The sequence below is a fragment of the Miniopterus schreibersii genome (assembly GCF_964146895.1).
Source record: "Miniopterus schreibersii genome assembly, chromosome: 5".
Taxonomy (NCBI): Eukaryota; Metazoa; Chordata; class Mammalia; order Chiroptera; family Miniopteridae; genus Miniopterus; species Miniopterus schreibersii.
The window spans coordinates 8,252,640-8,277,791 of NC_138106.1; the positions used below are offsets into that span (position 1 = coordinate 8,252,640).

At 47.3% G+C, this 25,152-nt stretch overlaps 1 protein-coding gene across 6 annotated transcripts in view; it reads left to right on the plus strand.

Annotated features, from left to right (window-relative positions):
* Window positions 1-25,152, plus strand: part of ADARB1 (adenosine deaminase RNA specific B1) — a gene marked incomplete at its 5' end in the record, with an annotated part of 84,876 nt that overhangs the window by 12,463 nt on the left and 47,261 nt on the right. For all 6 annotated transcript variants that reach the window (XR_013998927.1, XM_081139029.1, XM_081139027.1 and 3 more), the window contains one exon: window positions 21,379-21,529. The remainder of the gene's footprint in view (window positions 1-21,378; window positions 21,530-25,152) is intronic.

Below are 25,152 nucleotides of genomic sequence, written 5' to 3' on the forward strand. Positions count from 1 at the left end.
CAGCAGTTCCATTTCTGGGAATCTACCTGAGGACACACCTCTGACACTGAAAACACACGTGGAAATGACCTAATCATCTGTACAGGAGAGTGAATCCACTCTGGTGGGCAGGGAAAGAAGTGGGGATGTCAGTGTGTGGACATCCACGTCTTCTGGCTCTGTCCCCTGAGCACACCCAGGTGTCATTCTCCAGTGGAGAGGAGCCAGGCTCCTGGAAGAAGGTGGGGTTGGAGCATCTGCTGGTGCTGCAAGTAAGGAAGTGCTAGAAAGGACAGGGCATGTCAAAGGCACAGGGGCCAGCCGGAAAGAGGAGAGATGGCTACACTGGACCAGTCTGAGCACAGAAGTAAATAATGATAGTGTTGGTTTGTAATCCATGGAATAAGTGGACATCCATCACTCTATGCTGGTATAAGTAAATAATTGAATAAATCAGTAAATAAATGGGGGAGATGGAGCAGTTCTTCCTGACAGAAGAATTTCAGTTAATCAGTATAGAAGGAATGAGGAAACAGAAGATCACCATCAGGCTGACACCACAGTCTGGTTACTTTAGGCGAGACCCAGGCGATGTTAAGATAGTGGGTGCAATTTTGAGGAGAAACAGGATATTTGCCTAGGCTCAAAGTTTCTCTTGCCCAAGTTATTTATTTATTAAAAGGGGAAAAATGGTAACTTTAGAGTGGAGAAAGCCAGCAGACACTACCTTCCCCAGGTGATCCAGGTTAACACCACCTGTGATAAGACAGGTCGCTGTCATGTGCTCCCTGATACCACACAGCACGTCACCTCCCTGGTATTCCTGTCATAGAGTCACTATCACAATGTCATCTCAGGAAAAAGCTGCTGGATTCCAGTAGAGGACATCCTGAGAAACGCCTGGCCAGTGCTTGGAGAGCACCCAGACAGGCGGGGATGGAGGGACAATCTCGGCTGGGAGGAGCCTAAGGAGAGAGGGCCCGGAAATGCAATGTGGATTCTGGGTGGGGTCCTGGAGACACGGGGGACATTGCTGGGAAGCTGGTGAATGAGCACTTGGCGCTGATGCTGTTGTACCAGAAGCTCATTTGCTTTTTGTGGTAACCTGTCAGTGCTTCTGAGATGTGAGCACTGGGAGAAGCTCGGTGAAGGGGAACGGGAACTCTACCATTTTCCACTTTCTATTAGTCTAACATTAAAAAACAAAGGGTTGAAAAAGAAAGCACACAACAGAGCATGGCTAGATATCTGTGGAATCCAGGTGAGGGCGGGGCCACAGCCTCGGTCTCCTAGTTAGTCTGAGGGAGGGATCCCAGTTGTCTTCAGGGAGAGTCGTTTCCTACGTTCATCCTGGACATTCTGGCTACCTGGAGCCCCAAGTGGTGCCTTCGGGAAAGTGCTTCCCCCATCTGTGTCGGGGAGGGGCACATTCTTCACAGGGGCCCAGGAATGACCTGGTTCCAGTGGAGAGGGGCACTGTGACTGACCAGGAGGTTCCAGATTGGGACCTCTCACATGGCTACCGGTGTTTTCTTGGGTTGCCCGTGGTCTTTTAATGTCATTTTTTCCCAAAGAGAAATTTTTAATTTTTATATATTCAAATTAATCAGTCTTTTCTTTTATGACTTTGTGTTTGCGTCCCATCTAAGAACATTTCCCCACCTCAAGGGTCATTCTTTAATTTCTTCTAGCAGTTTCATATTCTGTTTTCTACATTTAGGTCTATGTGAAATCTTTTTTTATACAGCTTGAGGTCAGGATCTAATCTTTTTCCCCCATTATCTAGCCAGTTGCTACTATCATTGTGTGTCCTTTGCCCAGTGGTCAGAAATGCCACTTTTATCATGTACTAAATTCTTTCTTCAATTACATTCTAATTGCTTATCATTGCTGTGTAGGGAAGCTATTGATTTTGTATGTCAATTATGTCCAGAGCTTGTCATATGTCTCGTGTTTTCAGGTAGAAGATCAAGTTTTGCAAATAATGCCTCTTCCTTTCCAATCCTTGTACTTTGCCCCTTACTCATTGGCTGGAGCTTCTGCTGCCGGCTGAATGCAGCATTTAAACAGTAGTGGTGATTAGCGGTGCTTTTTGTGTTCTAACTTGAATGCACATGCCTCTCAAGTTTCCTCGCTAAGTGTGATAGTTACCATAGGTGATTGACTGTACACACCCTTTGCCTAGTTAAGCAAGTTACCTTCCCAGTTTGCTGAGAGTTTTAAAATAAACTTTATTATGAATAGCAGTAGAATTTTACTCTGTGCTTTTTCTACATATAATCTGTAGAGATGATCCTGTGGTTTTTTTCCCCTCCAATCTGTTAATATAGTAAATTTCATTAGATTTCCTGATCGTAAACATTTTTTTCATTCTCAGGAAAAACTTTGCTTTACTTCTAACATACTGAAAATTAAATCTGTTATTTATTTTAATACCTTCTTCTTTTTAAAATTTGAGTGTCCCCCCCCCCCCCCCCCCCCGAGCCCCAGCCTTTTCTTTCTTGAGACGTAGTTTGCATACTATAAGGTGTCCACAGTGATGTGCAGGAACATGAGAAACACCGGCTTTCTCGGGGGTGGAGGTGTAAAAGCCCTCATTTGTAGCGTTTGCCAGTTTTTGTGGCAAAAATATTCTTACCCTTGCCTATTTTCAGCTGCCAATGAGCTACGTGACAGCTGCTTCACAAAACTCCTAAAAATGTAACAGTCCTTTCTCCTGAGCTGGTGCCAGCTGCCACTGGAACCTGGTGTGCAGCCTGGTGACTTCCTGGCTCAAAGACGTAGTTTATTTATTTTCAAGTCATTCTTGTTTTCTACTCGGTGCATTGACAGCTGTTCATTTTCCCCTAAGAACTACCTTGGCCACTTCACTTATGGATAGTAAATATAGTGCTGGAAGTGATTTTTAGTGACGAATTGGGCATCTGACCCCTAGGTGCATGACCCACAATAGTGTGCAGAAAAATGATGTAGGTTCTGTGATAGTAAATCCTTAACTCTGAGGGGTTGCTAGCATCTCATATTCATGTAGTTCTTTGTCTTCCTTAATATAAATTAAACAGTTTCTCATTCATTATTTATGCAGTCATTTGACAAATATTTTTTGAGCACCTATTGTGTGTCAGGCACTTTGGATCCCAAAGGTATAGCAGTAAATAAAACAACCTCTTTCTTCGTGGAGCACAGGTTCTGGTATATCTTTAAGTTGTATGTTTTCCCAGTTTGACTGTCCTTGCCAATTTTCTCCTCAGACATCCACTTGTCTTTGCCCTTGGTATTTTCATGAATCAACCCAAAATTAATCTGATTTCTTCCACTGCTTCAATTCTGAACTTCCTTGTTTCCATACTAGCTGGAATATAATCATATAACTAGTTATATAATTATTTCTGCTTTGACTAAATTTTCACAATGAAAGGCAAAGGAATTGAATATGGTGATTTTTGCATTAGAAATGGCTAATGTTATAAAAGGGCTGTGACAGCAGAGTAGTTGGAAACCTTTAGTGAAGTGACGCTCTTTCTGATGCATGGAGTGTCATCTGATGCATGCATGAAGGAGCTGTGGACAAGCTTATGGTCTTCCATGGTAGTCGCAGGTGTCTTCAGGCTTGTTCCCAGCCAGCATGGTCTCTGGCTCTGGAGGGCCATAGGATACATGGTCTGTGCCTTCTGGCAGCTCGGCAGCTCCAGTGGGCAGAAGCCTGGTCCCCAAGCACTGGACACCATAACTAGCTATTAGCTGTGTGCTTTTGAATCAGGTGGAGGAGATCAGGACTCAGGCCCCCATTCTCCTGTGGGCCACCGTCCAGGGAGAGTGGCAGGTCTCCCTGGGGGTGAAAGAGCTGAAGGACATGGTGGAGTTTAGTGTCATGGTCCATAGACTGGGAAATGTGGATGCAGGCCAGTGGACCTCAGAAATCCATCTGTTCGTCTTTCTGCCAAACGGATTTGGATTTCTGCTTTCTAAATCCTGTGCAAAATTAATGTCTTTAATTTAAAAGTCAGTATTTTATTGAAAATAGTTCTAATTTATTTAGGCAACTTAAAAGACCTTAAAGGGCAACTTTCCTCATTCCTTGAGGAGGATATGGAAAAACAGTGTGAAAAACAGTCTGGGTGGGGCTTGGCTCCTGGTCCCTGAACAGCCCGTGCGCAGAGAAGAACCTTCTGAGGAAGGACGGGCCACTCTGCTGTGGGGCTGTCAGTCCAGAAGGTGTGCCCTGGCCCCCAGCCGAGATCCAGAGCCAACAACACACTCCCTTTCCTCGCCCTGACCCTGCATGACTCCCTTTCACCAGCTGGGTTTCTGTTGAAGATGGAGAGACACTTCTCAGGCCTTTTGTTTATCAGGCAGTGTCTGCCCTCTCCTGAGTGAATGCCTGAGCTGGCCCTCCTTACCCTCTCCACCATCTTGCCACTGGCTGATAGAGGGATTTAAAACATAAACACCGAAGAAAAAATTTTAATGGGAATAAACATCTTTTTTTGGGTATAGTTATACCTTGGAACGTAACCTTTGAAAGTAGTAATTATTGGGATCAGGTCTTAACCTGAGGGTTGAATTCCCGTAAATTACCGTTACATTTTAGAATCAGAATTCAGGAGCCCTCGTCAAAGTCATTTTTCCATTGTTGTGCTCCTGTTGGATTTAAAAAAATAGATGCATCTTATTTATCTGCACTTAAATGTGTAAGTCAGGCTGATGCTAATAGTATCACAGAAGAGGAGAATAATGAAGAAATTAGGGATTGTAGCAAAACACGGAGCGGATGAGGTGGAGGAAATCAGTGGAGCTCCTAAAAGCTTAAATCTAATCCTTTACCTGAATAATTATTTAAAAAGTGTTTTAATAAGTAGAGCCTCCCAGTCCTATAAAATAGACATAATTAATTCATCGTCACGTTTTTATTTTTTTCTTCTTTTTCTTTGAAGTAGGTCCTAGGTCCTGAAGATGTCAAAGCTAGTGTCACTTCTAGTTTTCAGAAGCCAAGGAAATCATTGTCCTTTTCTCTGGGGCCAACAGGGTGATCTGTTACTGGCTGCTGAAACCCTTTTGATGAGTCTGGGATCACCCCCACCCACTACTGTTTACACAATAGGCTCAGTAAAAACCAGGAAATCAAGGCTTCAGATAAGCAAATCTCAGGAGGAAGGAAGCAGCACAGCACTGCCCTGCTGCGGGGCCACACATTCGCCTTCATGCGATTCAGGCCACGCTGGCTGGGCGTTGGCTGGGTGCTGAGGTGCCACCAGGGGGCTGTGCTCTCCTGGCTCTCTAGGCATGTGGCAAGCAGCTGTCCCTCGCAGCTGTAGGCCCAGGCACCAGCTGTAGCTGTTCGAGGTCGGCCTAGCGCTGTTGTTGACAGGTTTCCAGAAGTGCCCACCGACATCCCTGGTAATGGGAAGAGAGAATCGGGCATCCCGGGTGCTGAGACCTCAGAGCCCTGTGCTGTGGTGCTCTGATTCAGTGGCATTTTCCGGCTACCTCTTGCACTGTCCTGCAGTTCTGGAATGAGTTCTTGTCCTGTGTATGGCAGTTCAGGGTCTTCACAACCTGAGGCTGAAATCTGTCATTGATGCACACAGCTGTGTCCCAAAGAACCTGCCCGTCTCTTGGCCTGGCCTCAGCGTCCTGCATCTGGGGGAGGCCAGGTAGCTACGTCTACAGGGTATGGAAGGCTCCAGACTCTGGGCAGGGTGACGATGCCCTGGCGGGTAGGCCCTCGTGGGAAGGCTGTTGGCAAGGCCTTCTGATTTTTAAATGACTGTCCAGACTTAGTGAGTCTGTGCCCTCCTGGCTCTAACTTTGGGCACATACCTTATCTGCCCCATTAAGCACCTCAGGGTTGGGCTTCGTGTCCCTGTACAGCTGTAGCACAGTGGCTGCTCAGGAAGTGTTTGATAATGTGGAATGAGATTACTTCTCCACAGCAGTCTTCTCGACTCATAGCTCCTGTTTGTTTGTGTGGCTCTGCGTGATTGTGACCTTCTCATTCATAGAATTTTAAGAGCTGGTTTCTAGATTTTGATGTAATATAATGTTTAATGTTCTCTCTCAGAAGATGGGTTTCTGGTGATTTTATGTTTAAAAAGTGAGGCTCTTTTGAGAGAGAAAATACATCAAGTTATTTGTGCAGAAACACAGGAGCATTTTTTACAGTTCTCTGAGCGGTGGTTCTAAAGACCCCCATTCAGCCCAGCCAGGCGTGGATCAGTGATTGAGCATCGACATATAGGATCCAGGAGATCGCGGTTCAATTCCCCGTCAGGGCACATGCCCGAGTTGTGGGCTCGATCCCCAGTAGGAGGTGTGCAGGAGGCAGCCAATCAATGACTCTCTCATCATTGATATTTCTCTGTCTCCCTTCCTCTCTCTGAAATCATAAAGGTATATTAAAATAAATAAATAAATACTCCCATTCATAGCTCCTGTCAGGCCGCTCGTCCTGTCTTGATTGAGGGCAGAGCCTCCCAAATGTTGGGAGCCATTCAGGGCCCATGCTAGCTTGTCATCTGAAGTTACCTTCACAGTCAGAAGTCTTTAAGCAACATTTTGGAAAGTATTTGATGAATCCCCCAGGATGCTTTTGAATGTTAGATTTGGTGGGAAGGGCATTTCTGATGTTTTGGCACCACCACTCACTGCTGCGTGGGTACTGGTACAGTCACCTGTGGGGACACACCCTCTGTGCATGGAAAAGCAGTATCCAAGCGCTCTGTGTCTGTCTGTGTCTCAGCCCCCACCTGTGGGCCCTCTGCCCACCTTGGGCCATGTGGACTCATGGACCCAAAGGATGCAGTCCTGGGCTTTCTGTCCACATGACCCGCCTGGTTTTCCTCCTTCCCGCCCCCTCCTGTTCTTGGCTCAAAGGCCACACTCCCATCCTGCTCTGGGTGCTCAGGTCTCACCCACCGGCTTGTCCTCCAGCCCCATCTCCGTACATGGTCCTCGTGCCAACTCAGAGCTGCATTCATGACCCCTGTCCCCATCACTCTGGCCCACCCCTGCTTCCATTGAGGCTGCAGCCGACCTCATCCCTCTGCCTCACCCTCACTCCAGGGTCTGACAAGGCCTACCAGCTCCTCCTCCCATGTTGTTCCCAGTCTTTTCTTTCTAGAACCCGCTCTAAGTCACAGGGCTCCTCATTGGCTCTCCTGGGTCCAGACTTGCTCCTGGGCAGTCCCACCTTCATGTGGTCACTGAGTCATCTTTCTAGGGCACATCCCCTCAGGTAAACCCTGCTGACCCCTCTAGGTCAATTCCCATCACAACAGGGGAAGTAAATTTCCTCAGGAGAAGGTTCACAGCTCCTCCCTGGCCTGTTCCTTCCATTGTCCCTAGTTGCTGCTCTGTACAAACCTGCCCCACCCCAGGGCCAGCTGTCTGCGGGTACTCCCTGGGGGACAGTCACCCCCAGGTGTTCATCATTCAGCCGTCAGTTCAGATGCTGTCTCCTTGGCTAGGCTGTCTCTCCCTGCCTCCCTCTGTTATTGTTGTCCATGTCCCCTGGTTAATGAGCACTTAGGTGGCCCTGTGTTCTCTGTCCCTCTTCCTGGTGCCTGAGTGTTTGGAAGCCAGGGCAGCCCTGGTCACTGTGTCGGCTCCAGGTCTGTAGCAGGCCTGGCCACAGTACCTGCACCTGGGCCTTCTCCTTGTCTTTGTTTGACTCAGGGTTGACTTGTCGGAGAAATCCTGGCTGGTGTGGTTGGCTTTCAACTTCTGGGTCCCTCATACCAAGAAGTGGGCAGTCTGGGGCTAGGACAGTGGTTTCAGACCCTTCCATCTCCACTTTGCTGTTCATCCTCATGTTTGGCCCCTCGGGTCTGGTGGCAGCTGCTCTGACTCCAGCCTGATGTCCCAGCAGAAAGGAGGGGAAGCAGGAAGGGGCGATGTCTCTATTGGGAAAGTGGTTCAGGAAACCCTCAGCTTCTGTCTCACTGGCTGGGCAAGTGCAACACAGCCACCTCTGCCGCCAGGATGTCTGTGCAGAGTCTGTGCTCCACAACGTAAGGATGTGTGAGGAGGGTGAAGTGCATGGTGGACAGCACCAGATCCCATGGCCACATCAGCAGGAGGTCTTGTACAGCACTGCTGGAGGCTCTAGCAGTGTTGGGGGTCTTTATTTAGCAGCCATTTCTTACCGTCTCGAGTTCTGGAGCACTGGAGAGAGCCCCACTCCCCACAGACAGGCGAGTGGAGAGCAGGTGCAGGCCCTGTTTTACATAAGAATACTTAGAGCATGGGGCTGTCCATGGCCTTATGGACCTGCTAGTCTTTTATCCCAAATAGGACAGACTTACCGACCTGGTGATAAGCACAGCTGGGGAGGAGTGCAGGGTGCCCTCAGCAGGACAAGCTCCTTCTGTGCAGAGACCTGAGTGCATGGTCGCTGTATGTGGGCCTGATGACAAGGAGAGCAGGAGGCTGGCTGGGCAGGTCCTGCTTTCCTTCCAGCAGTGACCTGTGCTCCCTCTTCAGGGAAGAGTGACCGAGCTGGATTCTCTCCACAGGGCACAGAGAGGCAAGACTTCAGGAGGTGGAGGCTGAGGGCAGGTGGAGACTCAGGAGGTGAAGGTTGAGGGCAGGTGGAGACTCAGGAGGTGAAGGCTGAGGGCAGGTGGAGACTCAGGAGGTGAAGGCTGAGGGCAGGTGGAGACTCAGGAGGTGAAGGCTGAGGGCAGGTGGAGACTCAGGAGGTGAAGGCTGAAGGCAGGTAGAGACTCGAGGTGAAGGCTGAGGGCAGGTGCTGGGGCTGTGCAGTTGGCCTGGGCTTTGGCCAGTGAAGTGGGGTGGAAGATGGTACTGTGCAGGGAACCAGCATGGTGGTAGGAGGGAGAGATCTGTAGGTCTGATTTGGACATAGAGACTGTGACTGTGCAGGCATTTGGATGGGTCACTTGCTTTGGCTTTTCCATCTCTAGCTCCCGTGGTGCTCTGGGCCCAGGCCCGCCAGGTGGTGTGTTGCACCTCCCTCTCCGGGCTGGCATTTCATGTGTGTCCCAAACTGAAATAAAGTGGACCAACCACTTTATTTTCCTAAATTTTGTACCCTTTCTCCTGGCAGTGAATGTCACAGATACTCCTCATTTGCTAGAAACCTGGCAGGCATCCTGGACTCGCCTCTGTCACATCCAGTCTCCAGCACTCTTTGTGTGGCTGTCCTACATTAACCCTCCACCTGGGGTGCCTGTTTCTCCACATCTCCCCAGCTGCCTAGCAGCCTATAGCCCACCACTATCTTTCCTTTGGCCTCCACAGAAGCCTCACAACCGGCCCTGAGTCTTCCCTAATGCTTTCAGCGCCCTGCACACAGCTCCAGAGGTCATTATCTAACCTCTGTGCTTACTCATCTGTGTCTGCAATAAAACTGTTACTTCTAAGCCACCAGCACCCTGCTTGATCTGGCTCTCACCTGTCTCCAACCTCCCTCTGACCACTCTCCCCATCTGTGCCCCAGGCTACAGCCTCCTCCCTCTGACCACTCCCTCCCTGCGTGCCCCCGGCCACAGCCTCCAGGTGGGTCAGAAAGCTAAGTGTAAAAGATGGAACTAGCCAAATGTTAAAAAAAACAGGTGTTTTCCTGTGTGTTGGGAAAGATTTTTAAAAGTATAACTCAAAATTCAGGTTCAACAAAAGAAAAGATGGTCAGATTTGACTACATTAAAAAATACTACAACAATGGAAGACTTCTGACTGACCAAAAACAAAACAACAAAACACTATAAGTAAGGCCAGAAGACAAAAATGTCAACTGTGAGAAAAATCTTTGCAACATATATAAATATTTTTTAAATTGCAAGGGGTAAAAAACCCACCAAGATCCTGTAGGAAAACAGGCAAAGGACATGAACAGACAGGCACATGTGCACACATACACACACAGCCCTTCTCTGAGACACCAGTTCTCACACATTGGATTGGCAGAAACTCCAGCGCTCTTTTAAGAGCTGTAACTATCGTACATGCTGAGTTGGAAAGGACATGTTAAATGCAGGTGTTGGGGCCTTTTCAGCTCTCCAGAGCATTGGAGTTCATGGTTGCTCTTTTCCGAGCTTACTCTCAGTGCGCTTTGAAATGGACTATATAATGATGGGGTGACAACTCTACCCCCCATCTCCTGGGTCCTGGGTGCTAATCTTATGGAGTCAGTGGCAGTTGGGAGCCTGTGTGCACAGTGGCAGGTGCCCTCTGAGCCTGTGGGCTCCCTTGGACACTCTAGGCTGCTTCTTCTCCCTCCAAACCCGTGCCTCACCCTGGGGCTGTCGGATTGAGGCGTTTCCTCTCTGCTGCCCATTCTCTTCGGGCAGCTAGGTGGTCATTATGGATTTCACACTCGGTATCTGAGAGAGGAGGAAGTTCAGGGGAAGGGCAGTGCTCTGTTGGTGCTGGCCATGTGGTCATGGTCACCAGGCCATCCATGGGTTGGGTCAGCGGCCGGCCTGCCCTCGGCAGAAGATGAGCCCTGTACACAGCATGGAGAGGGTTGGCTTCTCTCGGCTGAGTCTGTCTCTGGAATTTGAACTGAAGAAGTCAGACGGAGATGAGGAAACACACAGACGAGGAGATGGAGACAGCAGAGCTGCCTGCGGGGCCAACTTCATACTCAGGACTGTGCCAGAACCTTCTGTTCCTGAGCCACAGGCCTGGCCCCCAGCCGCCACCTCACAGCAGACACCCTCTGCTGACAGTACACTGTGTTCTCTGCTGCTGGGTTCTGTTAAAGGCTGACTTGTTGATTTGATTTAAAAAACAAATTTTATGGTTCCTAATGTGGACTTACGAGCACACGGTCTTTCCTCTGCTTGAGTGGCTTCTGCACAGAGATGACAGTGGGACAGGGGATACTGAAACAGAAGGAACATTGGTACTGCTTCGAAGCCTCCTGTGCCCATGGGGCAATGCGGGGTCCAGGACAAGGCCCCCTTCCCGGCTGGGAACTGCTCACTTGCTTGATGATGGCTGGACAGGAGGCCCAGTGTAGGTCCTGCTGGTGCCAGTGGGCTCCTAAGGCCTTGGTTCTCACTTAGGCAGGGGACAACTTTGCCTCAGGCAGGTCTCAGCAGTGAGACAACTTGAGGTGCAGTCAGTGCCTGGCACCCGGCAGGGCCTGATGCTGCAGTGCTCACTTTGACTACAAAGTTACACATACTCAGCCCCCTTTCGTGATCTCCCCGAGCCCCTCTGCTGACGAGGCCCATCAGGAGTATTTCTGCATAAGAGAAAGCCCGTCATTGAGATGTATTAGGGCCCTGACTGGCAAGCACCCACCTTTCTCCTCCATCTACTGGGCTCTTAAACTATTTAATAGACACCCCTGCCCTCTGTGGTGCTCATCCTGCTGCCAGGGGTGGCCCTGGACAGGGCCGTTGCACCTTGAGCCCTGACTGCCTTGAGTCTGGTCATCTAGGCCCACAGGGCTGTGCCACCCTGGAATGAATAGCCCCGTTCTTTAAATACTGTGCTGGCATGAGCCAGTCAGAGCTGATCAGTCCCCAAGTTGCTTTAAGAACTATAGTAACATTTAAAGTGGTGCCTTTAACCACACATGACAATTTACATTGAAGTGAAATAGAAGTCCATTTGCTCAGCTGCATGGCCACAGTGATGGCTGTGGTAGGGGACAGCACAGGGCCACTAGCAAGTTGTTGGCACCAATGGAAAGCGAGAACACTGATCCCGGGCAGGGTGGCGTGTCCCCCTGGCTCTCCTCCTACCTTTCCTGCATGTGGCATTGCTTCTCACACCTAAGCCTTTCTGTTATGAAATTGTGTGTTTCAGTGTAGAAAATTCAGGCAGTAGACACAAGGAAAAGAAAACAGAAGTCACTTCAGCGGTCAGGTAATCGCTGTAACTGTCTTGGGGTGGTGACTTCATGTGTGCGCACACACGCAGCTGGACACACAGGCTGGCATTTGAGGGCTCACAGGTGCACTTTCTACCTGTGATCTCGTTCACTCTTCAGCCACAGGGGCAGGGCATTGCTGGTCCCCTGCTCTGGTTTATAGCTGAGTGAACTGGGGCAGAAAGATTAAGCAGCTGCCTGAGCTGGCACAGCCCTCGCTGGGACTGTGGAGTTCACGTGAATAACAGGCCTGTGCAGCTCCCACCATGCATATGTGTATGCATGCAGGTGTGGGCGTGGGCATGCGTGCGTACATGTGAAGACTGCACTCCTGGTTCCTGCTGGACGGGGCTCCCTCCTGGCCTGCATGTGTACACACTGGTAAAGAGCTGGTGGATGAACACGGTATTTTTAACCTGACAGTGCACCTTGAGGTTGTTTCCAGGTTCACTATAAAGACCAGTGTTTCAGGAAACTTTTAGTATGCTTTTTGGCTATAAGTGACAGAAAAGCCAACTCAGACTGGCTTAAGCAAAAGTAGTTTATTTATTACTGAAGTTGTCACTGTGTAGTTTCCAGATGTGCTCTGAGCAGTTTCTCTCTCTCTATTTTTCTGTCTTATAAGATATTTTAGTGGAAAGCTGAGAGTAGCTGTGGACGGTTATAACTAGTCGCTTGGAAGTCAGATGTGAGCATATATTATTACTACCCTGCAACCCTTTTTTTGAAAAGTTCAGACAGCTCTTATTTTTAACTTTCTGCTCTATTAGCTAGTGCAGGGAGAAGCTCAAATTAGCTTGCTTTGTATTTATTTTTACTTGACCTTTTCTCTTCCAAATTTTGAGAAGAAAATGTGAGATTCTTTTTCTGCATAATTTTCCCCCTTGACAAGAAGCCACTTTCAATAACAGACTCTGAAAGAGGTAGGATAAACCTCAGGGCAGCACGGCTAGCATTTTCCATTCATGAAACAAGTTTTAAAATGTTCATCTGTTTATTCTATGAAATGACTATTAATTCCTTATTCAGCAGTTTTGGAAAATAGTACATATCTGTCCTAAGGAATGGTTGTGTTTTCCAGACAGCCCCTGCCTGTGGTGCAGCAGGGGTGGTGGGTTGGCCTGCCTTTGTTTGAACTGTAAGAATGCGTTTTTGTATCTTTTTTTCCCTGTTCTACGTTGTATCCGTGAGGCTCCCTGTGGGGTTAGAGTTTATGTTACTGCTGTGTAATATTCCACTGTTTGACCATATCATGTATTTATTCAGTCTGCTGATGGATATTTAGGCATTTTGGGGCAATTATGAGTAAAACTGCCATGACCATTCTGATACACAGTTTTGGATAAAAAAGTGCAGTCCTTCACAGGGTGGGCCACAGGTTCGTGTATCTCCACACCAGTGGACTGTGCTAGACCACAGCCAGCAGGTGCTCCAGGCACCCTCAACACGGGCACCGATTGTCGTCTTCTGTGGGTGCTTGTGGGTTTCTCTGCAGTTCCAGTTTCCATTTCCCTGACTGCTAATGATCGAGCACTTCCTATATGCTTACTAACCACTTGGACTTTCTCTTTGGAAGTGTCTCTTAAAGTGCCCAGATAAAACCTTGGTCACCGGGGAAGAAAATGGGTCTGGGGGCAATGCTCTCTGCCACAGCTCACGTCATACCTACATCTTTTCTTTTTAAACAAAACCCTTTTCCCCCTTATAATAATTAAAGAAATTGGCTCATCTCTGAATTCTATCACGGGTATCTTTTCTGGAGTTACCTGTTTTAGTTTGTCTTTAAAAAGGCATAAATACTTCATAACCTTAGTATTTGTGTGGCAAGTTCTCTGGAGACACTTGGAGGCTTTTGACAGCCTCTTCCTGCTCTGCCCCTCGGGGACTCCCACAGCCTCCTCTCCTCCTGCTCCCGGGCATCTGGTTGGGGGCCTGGGCCTTGTGCTGGGAATCCAGCTCTTTTCTTCCTGTTTGACCCTGTGAAGAGCTGCTCGGTAAGATAAGATTCTGTTCTCAATGCAGCCAGGCGGAAATAAGGAGCGGGGTCGTGGATGGCCCACATTCTTCTGGGTGATCTGCGAAAGATGAGTCAGCAGCCTCTGCAGACCCTCTCTCTCCCCTCCAGTTTGGCCACACAGACTGTGTTAAAGTAGGTGACCATGCAATTTGCTGCTTGAACGGGGACATTTTTGAGAGTGAAAGGGCCTGTGATTAGTAATTACTGTCAGGCCACATGGTAAAAAACTGGATGTCCTGGGCAGACCGGGTCATGACCCAGTGTTACGATCCCAGTCTGAGAGTGTCCCCGGGAGAATGAAGGATGAACTGTGAGTTGTAAGGGGCCAAGAGTATCCCCTAAGCCACAGTCCAGAGGGGGCCTTTGATTGTTTAGTTTATTCCTCCGTGAAAAAGGGAATCTACTTGCCTTGCTTGAATGCCTTCCCTGGGCTATTTGGGGAGGAAAATGTGATGATAAAACTTGAAAGTATTTTGTAGAATGTTAATTATTCACCTTGCCCTCAGCTCTTTCCTTGCCTACTCTTTAAAAAATTTTTTTTAATCTTCATCCAAGGATATTTTTATTGATTCTAGAGAGAGAGGAAGGGAGAGAAATATCAGTGTGAGAGTGAAACACCTATCGGTTGCCTCCTGTACCCCCCCGTCCGAGGATTGAACCCACAACCTGGGTATGTGCCCTGATGAGGAATCAAACCCACAACCTTTCGGTGCACAGGAAAATGGTCCAACCAACTGAGCTACCTGGCCAGGGCTCCTTGTCTCCTCTTTAGTGTGTGCCGAGAAGAAGAAGTGCCAATAGAACTTGGTCTCTTAAGACTGTTCTCAGCTGGCTGGCGTGGCTCAGCAGTTGAGCATCAATCTAGGATCCAGGAGATCGCGGTTCGATTCCCAGTGAGGGCACATGCCCGGGCTGCGCGCTCGATCCCCAGTAGGAGGTGTGTAGGAGACAGACAATCGATGACTCTCTCATCATTGATGTTTCTCTCTCTCTCTCTCTCTTTTCTCCCTCCCTCCTCCCTCCCTCCCTGTTCCTTCCTCTCTCTGAAATCAATAAAGACATATTTAAAATAAAAAAAAAGACTGTTCTCATTCTGCCAAGGAAGCGCCAGGACAGTCAGATTTGTCTAACAGCACTGACTCAGAGGGTTCTGCCTGCAGGAGCAGCTGAATTATTGTGAGTTCTTTAATATCAGTCACTGTTTAAGTGAGCTCCTTACCACTGACATAGTTATAGCCCACTTAGCCCTTCCTAGACATGGGCAAAGAACAGTTTAGCTTAGCCATTTTATAAATTTTTCAAAGATTTCAAAGTGGAAGTCACAATTGGCTTTTACTTTTATAAGCCACTCACTGTTGTGCTTAGTCAGTCATATACACATATCACATACAGGAAGACTGATAGTTAGTTAGTTAACAATACTTTTAGCTCTAGTTGGTTTGATTCAGTGGTTAGAGCGAGCGTCGGCCCACGGACTGAAGGGTCCCAGGTTCAATCCCAGCCAAGGGCATGTACCTAGGTTGCCGTCTCGATCCCTGGGCCCGGTTGGACCACGACGTGTTTCTCTCACATCGATGTTTCTCTCTGTTTGTCTCCCTCCCTCCCACTCTCTCTGAAAAGCAATGGAAAAAATATCCTCTGTGAGGATTAAAAAAAAAAAGTACTTTTAAACACCGGCTAAATTACCGGAATTCTTTTGTAAACAGGAGAACCATGACCTAGCACAGTGGTGGCATAAGGTATACTTTTAGTGAAAATTGGGATTAGGCGACATGGCTTCCAGACAGCCAGAGGTTACTTATTAGGCATGTTTTTATTAGACAGCGGCTTGGGCCTTAGAACACTGGGAGGTTTTCCTGGTTCCTACCCTTACAAGGCTGACAGCCTTTGAGAGCCAACACACAGATAAAACAATGACAGTAATTAGAAGGAAGCTTCATTTGTCAGGTATCGTCACTTGCAGTGCTGGGCCCTTGGCAGATAATGGAGATCCTTTGTGATATCTTTTCCACGGAGGTCACAGATGACCCCAGGATGCATCTTAGGATGGCACTCATTTTACTCAGAGGTAGGAGGCTGCAGTCATTTCTCTTTAAGGGGCAGAGGGCAGCCTGGGTGGGGGGTGGAGAACTGGACAGGAGCACTCTAGTGGGTGTTATATAAATGGGATTTCTGGTACATACATGGGACCTCGGGTGCATATCTGAGACTCCTCTGTCACACATGGGCCTAACCTCTCATCACTCTGTGACACACCCTTTCATCACACATGGACGTTAGTACAGATGGTACTTCCCTCATCATAGGACTGACACATTTCATCTTTTTCCTTTTGCAGTAAAAAAAGTTTTGTTAAAAATTCTTATGTTATATGACTAATGTAATGCGTGTACCACCTCACTAGTTATAATGAGTGCATCTTAGTCTGTCCTGTGGACACATTTCAGTTACTACAAAGTCCCCACTGGGTGAGGGCGCCCTTCATTCCACTATTTAAAGTAGCTGCTGGGTAATACCGCACATAGTGTACAACATATTTTGGCCCATCAGGGAGCATAAGTTAAGGTAAAGACTCCCTCTCCTTTGACCTGTCCCCAAACATAAACAGTTTTTAGTCCGTGTCTTCTCCTTGGTCTTCATTATTCTTATCATCGTCACCATAACTTTAAGTCACACTTCTGTTTATTAGTTCATGTGGGGACTTGAAAAATACTGCCTCTCCAGCTCTCAGTCTTTGTGAGTTATATTTTGAGATTTATACTGTCAAGGTTGAAAACATTTGTAGTCTGCTTCTCATCTATCATTAGGCTTTCTGTGCTTTTTTTCTTTTTTTTTACAGCTTTAGTTTAAAAATGTTAGCACATGGAAAGTAATATTTATAGTGTCATGATAATATAAATATAATCCACTGCAGAACTAAGTAGTGTGACTAGAGAAGGCAGAACATGTAATTTTGTATCACAGAACCCTTGCCTAGGGAAAGAGAATGTCCGACTGGCACCCCTGTTTCTTTTCAGGTTTCTGTGCAACTTCTGGTTGCTCTGGCTACCATGGTGTCTCATTCCCACCATGTCTGTTACTTGGATTCTGTTTTTGTTCTGCACCTTGAACATCTCTAACCATGTGGTTCTTTCCAGTGGAAAATTGCTCAACATTATCAAACAGTTGGGAAGAAATTAAATGAGCCACTTCCAATAAATTTGTCAACAGCATGTATAAAATCCTTAATGGGACTTCATTTTATATTATGTCAGAGCACTCCATAAACTTCAAGAGAGCTGGGTAATTTTGATGCACTTTCCTTGATAGTGTGTTGTAAGTTAGTTAAATTACATATACTCTGAGGCAGCTCATTGCCAATAAATGAAATGTTACTACCTCACAGAAATTTGGCAGTGGGGAGGGGTATTCTGGGCATCTGTTTTACAGTAAGGTTGGAGATGATTTATGATACTGTTAAGTTTAGTTTTTGAAAAATTATGGTTCAAAAAGATGAAGTTTTGTCACTGTGCATACAAACAACCCATATTAAACTGTGAAATGAAACAAAACTAGCAGTATAATTATACAAACAAGAAGGTGGCAGTTGAAACCCACAATAAGCGAAAGTAGCCATTGATAAGGAACCATCCTTACTGAAGCCGTGGGCGTGTGGCCTCCGCATGGGCCAGTTGTGGAGCTCGCCCTGCTGCCGAGCATGGAAGCCACACTTACTGAGATTGAATTAGACCTCTGTCAACCCTAGTAACACTCCAAGTTTAGGTTATGGATTCTGAATTTTAGTGCCCCTTAATAATTCACTAGTCAGTTTCCATTGACTAGCCATGGTTGTATTGGAAAAAGAAAGGCTGTGAAATTTTGTTGGTTAAGCAGCAGAGAAAGGACTGGGTTTGGGGTTAGCTCACAGCCCCTGGGGAGGGCTGACTTTGCTAACCCAGCATGCTTTCAGCATCTGATGAAAGCTACATACATTTTCACTAGAAAGATGCCCCTGGGCGTATAAACACCATTTTGTATATAATTTTACTGCTTTCATGGACTTCATGACCCCTCGATGAGTACCTGCTCTGGGAGCAGCTGGGAAGCAGCTCTTTCTCTCCTCATGGAACTCACCCAGGAGGTCTTTCTATAAGTGGAAAACAAACTCAGAAAGGCTGCAAAGGTAGGTGTCCCGCACTGGCCTTATCCTTTGGCTCTACTCATGATAACTTCAGGATGGATAATCTTCTGAGGACACCACCTCTGGCTGTCCATGGCTCTGGTCCATCTTCTAAACTCAGTCACCTTTCCTCCTCCCAAAGGCAGGAAGGCGTAGAAACTTTATGTGCTTGGTCTTTATTTTCATGATTGGCAAAACGTTTCATTTTATCAGCTTTTTTATCGCCCTCCTCCCCTTTTCAGTTATTTCCTAAAGGTTGAGTGTGTTTCTTAAGAAGAGTGTCAGGCTCATTGTACAAATGGAGATTTAGGAAAATATCAACTTGAATTATTGAGGAGTCTGAGTTAAAGCACTCTTGAATGGAGATGCCACTGCTGATATGGCACATTGATTTATTTCCAACTCTCCGGCCAACTGCACATATTTATGTACATATTTAACTTGGTTGCGATGTGCTATCTCTTATTTATCACTAGATTTAAATTTCATGTCTCTGTTCATGAGGGAAGCTGACCACTGATTTCTGACTTCTGTGAGATCATTGACAGGTTTATTCCCAAGGTTATCCTGGTCTCGCAACAAGAGTCGGGCAGTGTCCCCTCTCTGTTTTCCCTGAGCAGCGAGTGAGGCCTTGTCCCGTGCACCACTTGCTCTAATCTTCACTCTTTTTGTTCTGATTTTCTCTCCAAGATCCCACGTTCCTTCTTCTGTATCCTTTGGGATTCTTCTAGCGAGGGTCTGCTGCTGGCACAGTTTCTCAGCTCTTACTTGTTTGAAAACATCTTTATTTATTGTCATTGTGAAGAGACTTGTGTTGGGGCCAGAATTTCAGGTTGGCAGTGTTAGGATCTCACTGCCCTCTGCCAACTTCTCAGCTGTCCCTTCACTTATCTAGGGAAGATTTGTCATTATAGAAGTCGAAGTAGCAGTGACTATAGCTAGCATGCCTTGGAGGTCTTTATAGTCAGAACAGTTGAAAGCCGCCCTCTTCTACAATTTCCTCTCTTCATTTTCTCATGTTGGTTGTCAAATTCTCTCCAGCGCTTCACAAGCCTAGATCCTCTGAGTCACCCAGGCTTGGTTCATTCATCCACCTGGGCTGTTAGTCACCAGGTCCCGCCTATCACACCTTCAAGATTTTTCCAGTCTCTACCCTCCCTCTAGCCCCAGATATCTTCCCGGCCTCTGGTCGCAACTTTCTAGCCATTGCCCACAGAGCTGTCTTTTTGAAAGCAGACTGGATTTTCTTTCTTACACAACATTTGTCTACAGTGCCTTCTGCCGAGAGGCCTTCCTCCCTCCCTCACACCAGGCATCTCAGCCAACGGGCATCTGTCTACCTCCCTGCGCCCCCAGGCTCAGTGACTCTGGCCCCACTTGCATCCCCTCACTGATGCCCATGAGCATCCATCCTTCTGTAGTGGGTACCCGTCCTTAGGACTAATTAAGCACTTAAAATAGAAGCCACTATGAGAAATTAGGAAGAAGGCTTCTTTGTCTTAGCATCCTTCAATCAATTGATTATTTACCTGTTGTTTGCTTGTCTTGAGCCTATCAGGCCTTTGTATATTGGAATAATTGGTATCTCTAAGCATCAGAGAATCTGCTCTGTTGAAGTCTTTGTTTAACTGTACACTCATGTAATCGATTTATGCAGCTACAAGGTAGAAAATGAGAGTACTTATTTTTTGGCAGAGTGAAGCCATAATTTCCAGTCTAGTTAAATTATAATGATAAATATCACTTTCAAAGGAAACACAATTGCTTCATTTAATCAGTCTGATTATTACTAGCACAGCCAATCCATCCAGTGCTGAGTGGTACATTTATTTTAGTACAACTAGTTCTGTACTTGCCATCAGTGCTGGGCGTGTTAAATCTTACACAACCCCTGTTTTACCAGCGTGGCTGTGGTGTTTGAATTTCCTTATGTTAGGAGATAGTCAGATGGGAACCTGTGGTAGAAGCCCCTCCAGCTTGACTAAGTTGGGGTCACACTATTTTCAGGAAAGGTTTCCTGAGCCTGGGGGCACTCAGCAGTAGAAGGCTTTGGAATGGCATGGGGCTGGGCCGCCTGCCTGAGCATGTCAGGAGCTGAAGGTCACAGAGCTGCCCAGCTGTTAGGGCTTTTTCTTTGTCCCACCCTGCCTCCGTTTCCCCCTTTTCAGATTTTTAGGTGGCTGCAATTCCTGTTTGTTTCACCTGGTGGATCCAGGCAACTTGAGGAAGAGGCAGGATCAAAACTCTCAGCCTTGTTCACTGACTGGCTTCCTGCCCCCAGACCACAGCTCCCGTGCCGCTTCCTCCTCAGCTTCTCTCTACTTCTCTTTTGCAAGAAAGATAAATCCTCCCCTGTCCTGACTTTCTCACGCTCCTGTCACCCTCTGCACCTGCAGAACGTTAGCTCTCCTCGTCTATGGGGCATGGCTGGTAGCCCTTGTCAGTTGTCACATGGTTAATCGTGTAGCAACTCCTTGGTCCCATCACTATTAAGATGGTCCTAGTAGAGCCCAGACCCACAGCGCAGGTAGAGTCCAAGTAGTCATAGCCGGGAGATGCAGGAGGGTCTCAGAAACCAGTCAGTTCTCACCCACGAGGACCAGTAGTTGTGACGGGCCCCGTGGCCTGGGGAAACATCCTGGTGACTGGACTGTTTGCACAGTAGGGGCTCCTGCACACTCAGATGCACCTCGGCTGCGCTCCAGCCTCAGTCTCCATTGCCCACTGAGGGACCCACTGGTTCCTGCCATGGATATTAGAGCACAGCTCTGCCCCGAGGACTTCCCTTCATTTGAGTGTCAGTTTGTTTTTCAAAAAGAAAATATTAATGTTATTTATATAGGTTTTGGAAGTGTATCCGCATGTGGAAACCGTCTCTTTAGTGACTGGCTGGTTGAAACCAGTCTTACGTGGAGAGGGAATGACTTGCCGATGTTGTTTCATGGCCTTGTGGCGCCTGTGCATAGATGGCCCATGGCTCCTCAGCCTGGGCAGCAGGGGTTGGGAGATGTCCGGGCCTGTGCGGTTCTGTCTGTGCTCACGCACACATTCACCTTACAGGAGGGAAGCTCACATAGGCAAAGCCCAAGGCCATGTTCCTTGGCAAGTGGCCTGGTGCCTGTTGGCTCTAGTATGTTGGGAGCAGAAATGGATTGTGGGTGTTCCCCATGAGTCTGCCTGTCCTGGCAGGTGGGATGAAGGCGTGATCAATTATTGTGTATCAGCTTTAAAAAAAATCATAAGACTATATTAAAAATAATTTACACTTGTATTTAGGAAGATTTTTAATTATTATCATTAGAGTTCACATCTGAAAGGGTGGAAAAGCATCTAATATTGAGTTAAATTCATGTAAATAATTGAATCTTTTTATTACAGAGTGATGTCTTTTGAGTTGGGCGTGGAGACCTAGAGCAGTAGCCGAAGAAACGCACTTGCTAAGCACATGTTCTGATGATCTGTCCTACATGTACTGACGGAGGCCTGGCCCTGGGATCGGAGCAGACATAGGAACTGAACTAATTCCAAGGTAGGCAAGAACCTGCAAACATTACTAACATTTGCCTGATAAAATACGACTTCTGTTTGATGTAAACTGATCATGCCTCCTAAAATGTGCTTTATTGAGTCACTCCCAGCAGAGTTTACTGTCGCCGTGGATTCCTTTGCGATCCCCGCCAGTCCCTGCGGCCCCTGCAGGCTGGAGCACTGCTGCTTTCCAGGGGCTCCAGAGCCTGGGGCTGCCTCTGGCCTCAGGTCACTGGGCAAAGGTTGGTGCCTCCTTCCAGCCTTTTACCATAAATCATTTTCTTTGAGGTGATGAGAAGAAAATTTCTTTCGTACTTATTTTTGGTAATTATTATGTGATTTAGCATCTGCTTTTGAGAGAAGCTGTGACAAATATTTGGGGAGTGAAGATGCACTCGTGTCTGATCACTGGGTTGAGTTTGTGCCGGGAAAGGCCCCACTGGTCATTTCTGAGTCTGTAAATGTCAGGAATGTGGGGTAACTGGTTCCCAGAGAGACTGTGATGGAGATTCTGCATGATCCTCAGCTGATGCTTTGATTTGGCACCCAGGTAGTGAGAGTTGGGGAGGGCACCACAAGGTGCCTTTGTCCATGGCTTGTGCCCCTGGGTGGAGCTTATCTTGAGCCTCAGATCTTTTAGCTTGATAGTTATATGAAATCAGCTTCTCTGTAACTGTATTTATTGAAAGCTAGGATCCCCAGGCTGGCGTGGGTCTGAAGGGGACACTGTGCTTGGTGCTGCTGAGTGAAGTGTGGTCTTGACCACCTACGTGTAATAGGCCGCAGGCGTGAACGATTGCTTTAGAGATGCTGCTTTTGTGGGAGAGCAAATATTTTTATACAGTGTAAGCAAATGTTGGAGAAGTGAAGTGTTTATAATCTTTCGTACAAGTAAATTGTCCTTAAAGCCATAGAAAAAAATAATCAGGCCAAAGGAGGTAACTGAAGTACACGCTGAGAAAGGAGACGAGAGGCTGCAGCTATAAGATGTTACAACATTATGAGTCATGTCTCCTCCTGACTGCGCTAACAGATGACTGCACGATAGAAAGTTTGTATTTCTTTTTCACAAAATGAGAGCTAATTTTGGCAACAAATAGTCTGATATATATGCTTTTCCTTTTTTAGGGTGGCTTGGAAAAAAAGTAAATGAACATGAATTTTTTGGCTAAAAAAGTCTGTTAGTTGAGGCCCTCATCCACATAGCCCCGCATGCCGTCCGGCTCTCAGGACCCTCTGGCGTGTCTGTCTGACAGAGGCACTGCAGGTGCACGGCCTGATGGTTAGTGTCAGGCACAGGTGCAGCTTTTGCCTTGCTTATTCCTTAAAAAGACAAGTTGTTTCTGGTCTTCACACTTGCGAGTGTCCCCTGAGGTTGGGGCACCTCAGGGTTGACCGTGGCATTCTTGCGATATTTGCCCAACTGTGCACATCTGGAGAGGGGCCCAAGAAAACTTTGACTCCTATTTGAACCTCAAAACCTTCTCAGTGTTTCTCAATGCCACCACAACCCAATGTTCTAACAAATATTCATTAACTCCACTCTGTTTTATAAACCATATAATTTTAAGAAATGCTATAATGCCCAAATATAATAAAAGAGAAATTTAAAATTCATAATAAAATAATGTTTATGCCACCGTGTAAAATCTCAGGCAGGTGGAGCCTGGTGCTGGGTTATGTAACCTGAGCCATGCTGCAGAGCTGAGTGGTGGCTCGTGGATTAGCTCTGAAAGAAATAGGTGCGGTCCCCGGTCTTCTCACAATGGTTACGTTTCTGGAATGTGAGTGGGTATTGAAAGTTCGGGAAATATATCATGTTGTATGTAAAAGTAGGGTCTGGGCTTGGGGATGGTGGACTGCCTCTCACCTGCACATAGTTCTTTGGCACAGGGCAGTGTTTTGTTCCTACCCACAAAGTGCCGGGAGCCCCCACACTATGATGTGTAGACCACTCCACACATGGCCACCATGAGGCACCACTGCTACCTGCTGTGGCCACCTACCGGTGGCCATGGACTGGCGAAGCTAGTCAACACAGATCAACAGGGAGCATAGAAATTCAGTCGTCTATGCAGTGTTGGGTACAAATCATATGCGTGTTCTTAGGAGTCTGTTGGTAATTTTATTCTAGCTGTTTTGTTTCTGATTGTGCCTAAACATAAAATAATAGATTCACATACCTTCAGACTGATTTACATACCTTCTTTGTAAACAGCAAAGAGATTGGTTCACAGATGCAAGAAAGTCTGGCATCCTCCTGCCGCTGTTTCTTTTCAGTTTTTCCAGTCTTCCTCTGCAGAAGGTACTTGTGGAGACACCGCAGTGCCCTCTTGTGGACTGTTCCTGTGCTCCTAGTGTGCATAGTTATGGAGGATGGTCCTGACCACCCTGTCACCCCAACCTAGTTGTGCCCAACAGCCATGTACCACTGGTGGTCACAGGCATGCCTGCCTGGTTTAATAGCATGGATGACCTTCAGACATGGGCAAGGGCATTCGATCTGGCCTCTCCATCACTCCCTCGCATTGTGATGAGTAGAGATCCGTGGGCCCCATTCTAGAAGAAAAAGGCACAGAGCTGCTAGAGGAAGCTGCAGGGTCTCTTCTTTCACCAGCACTTCCTAGGCAGCACTGGGGAAGGAACACCATGGTCTTTGGCCTCAATGTGGACAGTCTGGTGGACTCAGGGTTGTTGTGTCTGCCGGTGCTGTGACAGCAGTGGGGAGACAGGTAGCCTGTTGTGGAGGCAGGGGTGGCAAGCTTGGTGGGGTGAGCTGGAATCAAGTCTTGAAAGGTGAGCCTCAGTTATCCAGGCGGTCGCATGCAGAGGTGGGCACAGGGCAGGAGGGGCTGCGGAGCACAACCATGTCAGCAGTCTGGGCCAGTGTCTGCATTTCTCTTAACCAATCCCTCATGGTTGCAGTGTTGCTGTCACAGCTCCTTTCATCACATCCACATTCAAGGCAGGAACACCTGGGAAGGAATCGGCAGTACAGCCCACGTTCGTCCTTTTTATGGGGGCATTCAGGAAGCCTCCAGCATATTTTTACTTGTATCTCTTTGGCCAGCACTGTGTTGGGCGTCCAGCAATAGTCACAAAGGAGACAGGAAATGTGTATTTAACTCTTGTAGCCTCCCCCATAAAGTGGGCAGGGGCATCAGGCTTGCGGAGGAGCACTGGGCAGCCAGCCGGGAGGGCAGCCTCGTTCCTCTGCTGGTTATCAGAGCTCTGCCTGTTTACCCGCCCTGCTCCCCACCATGTTAGACATATGGCAGCACTCACCTTACCATGCCTGAGTCCCCTCTTCTCACTCTTTCCGCTATTCAGCTTCAGTCAGGTTTGTTTTTCTGTTTCCTTTCACATTATAGAGGTAGAAAACTTCATTTTGTTCTGTACCTACAGTTCGGTTTCAGATCCAGAAATGGCATTTGTATTGTGTATTATCATGATCAGTAAAAGTTGTTCATTACAGAACCAAGTGAAATGCATGTGATTGTATTTCCTTCTCCACGTCCCACACCAGGACTTCTTCGCAGGCAAAGGAAAACATTAGCGTGACTTCTCTTTTGCACTCTCTGATTGCCAAAAGTCACCCATGTTTGATTTCCCATCATTGGGTCG